The sequence below is a fragment of the Calypte anna genome, chromosome 4B (assembly GCF_003957555.1).
Source record: "Calypte anna isolate BGI_N300 chromosome 4B, bCalAnn1_v1.p, whole genome shotgun sequence".
NCBI lineage: Eukaryota > Metazoa > Chordata > Aves > Apodiformes > Trochilidae > Calypte > Calypte anna.
Genome location: NC_044249.1, coordinates 9,713,677 through 9,719,123, shown reverse-complemented (window position 1 = coordinate 9,719,123; position 5,447 = coordinate 9,713,677).

The following is a 5,447-nucleotide window of genomic DNA, read 5'->3' as shown; positions in this document are numbered from 1 at the left end:
AGGTCCTTGCACATCTGCTGGGCTGTCTGTAGCATTTTTTCTCTGATGCTGGTGTCTACGTTCCCTTCTGTGCTTCATGCATAGAACTACTCAGATTCTCACAAAACCCCTTCCACATTACCACAATGGTAAAGGTTTCAATGTGGTTTGGTCAGTTGGGTGAAAATGCTTTTAAGGTCATGAAGGTAAGATCACTGCCTTCTGATGCTTCTCAACTTCTACAGACCAAGTATGCACTTAATTAATTAAGTATGCACTTAAATATTCTGTTGTATAAAGGCCAGCACATTTAACAGCTTGCAGGAACAAGCACTGAGGTATCTCACTGAAAACCATAGAATCACAGAATGATTTGGGTTGGAAGGGACCTTAAAGGTCATTTAGTTCCAATTCCCCTGGATGGGCAGGGACACCTCCCACCACACCAGGTTGCTCCAAGCCCCATCCCACACGGCCTTCAACACTGCCAGGGGTGGAGCAGCCACAGCTTTTCTGGGCAGCCTGGGCCAGTGTCTCACCACTCTCAAAGGAAAGAATTTCTTCCTAATGTCCAACCTGAATCTCCGCTCCTCAAGTTTGAAACCATTGCCCTTTGTCTTCTCACTACACCCCCGTGTCAAAAGCTCTGCCCCAGCTTTCTTGTAGCCCCTTCAGATATTGGAAGGTTGCTCTGAGGTCACCTGGGAGCCTCCTCTTCTCCAGGCTGAACAACCCCAGCTCCCCCAGCCTGGCTTCACAGGGGAGGTGCTCCAGCCCTCTGAGCATTTTTGTGGCTCTCCTCTGGACATGGTCCAGGAGCTCTGTTGGGACTCCAGAATGTGCAAGTCCTCCAAGAATCTCCAGGTCCTGTTTCCAAGACTAACAGGGAATCTCAACTGTTGTTCTCCAAGTGGTAAAATCCTGCTGTAGATGGGAGGCCAAATGATCAAAAAGCCTGTGCTCAGGTTACCTAAATGAAAAGTGCTGGATGCTGAACACCTGGAAACTTTTGTTTCTGGGACTTTTTCATATGGCCACTGAATTAGCAAAAATCCCTCTCCTCCATCTTCCCCCTCCATTAGAGACTCAGTTTCTCATGGACAGACCTCAGCACAGGCACCTCTGAGACACTCAAAGTCGTGTGGAAGTGGGACATATGTGCAGTTGTCTCCACTGCAATGCATTTTCTGTTAGCTGTTCTAGCTAGAATCCTCTCTATTTCTGCTTGCTTCTCTTAATGTCCTTCTTAGGTGTTGACATTTTCCCACTTTTTGTAAGGAAAAGTAAGTTTGGGGATTTTAATGGGGTTTTAATCATATCTGCAGTGCTGAACTCCTAGAAAATCAAGTCTCTAAATTGTGGCAGTTAATTTTTTGAGGTGGAGCATGCCTGGGTGCTGTGTTTATGAAGTGTACAGATGCTTATGAGCCCTCATCCTTTCTGGAGATGATACACAAGGCTGCAGCTCTGTCAACACTCAGTGCTAGGACAAAAGGGTACACAGAAGCCAGGCTACTTGTATTTATTTTCAGTGTAGGAAGAACTGGAGCTCCCTGACAGCACTAAGTAAATTTCCACTGAGGTTCCTGGATATAATATGAAGCTGAAAACATTTGACTTCTGCTATAAAGAGTATCAATTTTTACAGTGAGTTACAGCAAATACAGTGGTGGAGAGAAACCATGACCTCCCTGCATCCAGAAGACAAACAAGAGAGTGCAGAATTTCCCCCAAGTGGTTTGCTGGCTCCCTGCCATTTCTCAATGGCAGAAGATAAAAGGGAGCTCTAGGATAACTACCCTGCCCCTATTCATTTCCAATGAAATAGAGGCATTTAAATGAGATAGAACAGTTACATATTCTGAAGCTGCTTGGCTTCAGTGACTGGGGACAAATGAAAAGCTACTTTTGGTTATAGCTGACCTACCAGGAGCCAATAACACGTGCAATAACCTAGCAAGAAGAGTGTGACTGCCACGTGAGGTGACACACTCCAGGTGCTCTGCCTGAAGCCAGTAGAAAAAGGTTTCCATCATCCTGGAAACCAAGGATGCAGCCATGCTCAGCATTGCCAGAACTTGTTAGGCTCTGATAATTAAGCAGAATAAAAGAAGTGTAGCAAAGGAATGTAAAAATAAATAATTTATCAAAGCAGTGTGGTAAGACTGATGAGAATTTTAAAAGTGCTTTTTCTCAGCCTTTGACTCAATCCAACCCCCTGCTGAAGTCATGCATTACATTACACTACACAGGCATGCATATTTATTGCAAGCCAATAAATGTAAATACAGTCTTACTTCAGACATAAAAATACATTAATATTAGTGCTTATAGAATAAAAATTAAGAATCTTGAAAACTTATAAATTGAAAGAAAACAAAACTTTCTGGGTTCATTTGGATCTCGTTTAGATAAACTTGGAACACAGGGTTTCAACTGAAGCTTTTTTTGTACCTTTTTTTTACTTTGACAATTACTGTGTTTTGTGAAATAAATTTAAAAATAAGAATGTATGAAAATATTTTCTTCCATGTTCATGAACTCTGATCTATTCTCACATGTTGTTTCTTTCCCATGGTTTGTGCTTTTTACTGGAAAACATTCCACTAGAAATCATGATTACATATAGCCTTTGTACATGAAATAGGCCTTTAAAAATGGAAGCATGGAAAACTGTTGAAACTAGCACTCTCACCATGGCTGCAGTGGAATTATATTGTCTTACCCATGCTGCAAGTTTGGCCCTAGTGCTTGAAAAAAAAATGTTCTCTCTTAAGAAAACAGGCTCATTGGTAACAATGAGACACTGAGAAATTATTTGTCCTCACAGGCTACAGAGCAGAGAAATAAAATGTATTGATTGAATTGTCTTGAAACTATTTTATCATTAGATCAGTGCTTTATTGACAGCTATCTCTTTCTAAAAGACAAAGGCCACTTGGCAAAGAGAGCAAGCTGTTAGTTTTGTTTGAATTTTAAATAAGTCAAGAGTTTTTGCAGTTAACTGTTGATGGGAGTGCAAGGTATGTGCAAAGGATAAGCTTCAGCACATTTGTGATAGGAAGGCTGTCAGGCTAGCAGGCATGTTTCCTTCCTGCAGCCCTAGGCTGAGAAGGTGGCTCTTCAAGCAACTCAAAACAGGAATTGATTATTTTCCAGTTTAACATTAATGGAATTCTGAATTTTTCATGCAACTATGGAAGGGAAACCTGAACACACTAAAGAGTTTCTTTTTATGTGTGATTCTTGCCTCTGTCCAGCTTATGCAGTCTGTGTTGAAAACTGCCTCCTGTCAAAATACCTTTTTTGTCAGCATTTTTTTCCCCAGGGGTCTGTAATGACAACAGAGATCAAACCAGCCACCTTCCTCAGCTCTGAGACACAAAGTTGGTAGAGACTGCTCATTTTCTACTATTTCTTCACGGAGACTGCAGCAACAGGTACAATACCCAGCCTGTTGTGGCAGAAAAATGATGCCTTAATTCCATGTAATAACGTTAAGATTAGAGGTCTTCAGAATTTTTTTCTGATGCCTCAGGGACACTGGATGCAACTTGCAATATGCCACCAAATATGACACATGCTGTTCTGAGTCAAGATTTTTCTGCATTTTACTAAAGTAGAGGTTTACAAGCATGTAGACAAAGCCAAAGAGATGATTTGCTTTCAGTTTTCAAGGTTTTGTCAACAAACACAACAAACTTTGCCTTGCACAGGGCTGTCTGTATTGCAAGTCTTGCTTCCAATGGCAATTTCAGATATTACTACCTAAATGAAGATATTGCAATGTAATGGAGAAGAAATCTGTACAACATGTTATTGAGAACACTGCACTGTTTTCCTTGAGGGCTGGGTGGTGTTCATTGTTGCTACCTGGGTTACATCTGTCCTTTGGGGGAGGACTTCTGCTTCTTAATGCCAGGTAAAACCAAACCAAACAAGTGGTTACACCCCAAATGAAAATTCATTACAAATACTAAATGCTCTGTATCACCTTCTGCCTGTGATGCAATGGACAAAACACAGATTTTAAATGTGCTACCCACAGGTGTATGTATTGTGAATACCACCAAGTCTAGAAAGTAATTTCTTCTGACTTGTTTCTGTTCCAGACTTTGTGCTCTCTTAATTGACTTGCATCCTCACACACCTCTAAGGTTTAAAAAACACTTGTAACACAGCTCTTGGGAGTAGAGACACTTGCATTAATGTGTATATGGCACCAACAGACCACTGCCTTCTGTCCTAACTGGGCCTTTTGGGCATGATCACAACTAAATATTTACAAGGATGGAAAAAAAGTGAAGTGCTGGTTGTCAGTCTCAGATCTAGCTAGATCTAGCTAGATGTTTGATTCTGTAGTTGTTGTGCCCAGAGGCTTCATCAGGGATCATCCTGTCTGTGTCTCAGAGAACCTACCCAGCCAGATGATGCAAAGAGTGGGAGGAGAGGTGAGACATTGGGAAGACTTGTCCAAGATGACACAGTGCCAGAGCCAAAAATAGGAGCCACCATCCAGCGCCCTTGTCCACATGGCTCTCCTGAGAAATAGTTATTAAGCTCTTGGAGTGTAATTCAGGTTTTTCCTTGGATCCTAAGCACTTGGCTCTTAGCTACCTTTTCGACCTTCCAAATACAGGGAAGAAAACCACATGTCCCTTTTCTTGCAAATGCTATGAAAGATATATGCTGACATTGAGGTTAAAGGTCTTTTACCTGGAGGAAAATGTTCTTTCCTTCTCCCAGGATGCTTTGTCAAGGGTGCCAGCCTTTTCCTGCTTCAGTAATTTTCTGCATACACCACATTTTTGGTGTAGACTGTCATGTCAAGTGCTATGTGACTGCTGCGTATAGATCTGGGCAGGTAAACCCTCTTCTAGGCATTTTCCACAAAGATTTGTTTCTCTTGGCATGTGCCTGACCTCGGGGCTGGTTCCTCAGTGCATCCCTCTTCCACCTCAGGCCACAGGAAGGACCAGGTGTCCTGCTGGCAGACCTGGTGCCTTTTTGAGCTGTGCTTATCTACGTTACATTTTATATATTCAGCTGTCCCCAACTTTCCTTTTCTCTTTCACCTTCCTAGCTGCAGCTTTGGGCTCCCCATGGCCATGAAGCACACCGCTGAGCCGCGGCGGTCCCGCCGCTCTCCTGCCCACAGCCGTTGGGACCGTTTTACTTCCAGAAGGAATTTTTAGTGCAGATGTGGCCTCTTCTCAGCAGCTTTTCTCTCCCCACCTGTCACCTCCCGAGGCGAAGCCCCATCTCCCTGAGCTTCCAAAAGGCTGCAAGGAGCACCCCCGGTTGCTCTTTACAAGGAGACATTCGCTGTGGAAACACCTATTAAATCGTCAGAGAACCCTTACACTTCATACACCTGCGGACACCTCCCGCCTGCCCACCGGGCGGGCGGTCCGGGGGCGGTCCAGGGGCGGTCCGGGGGCGGTTCGGGGGCGGTCCGAGGGAGGCCT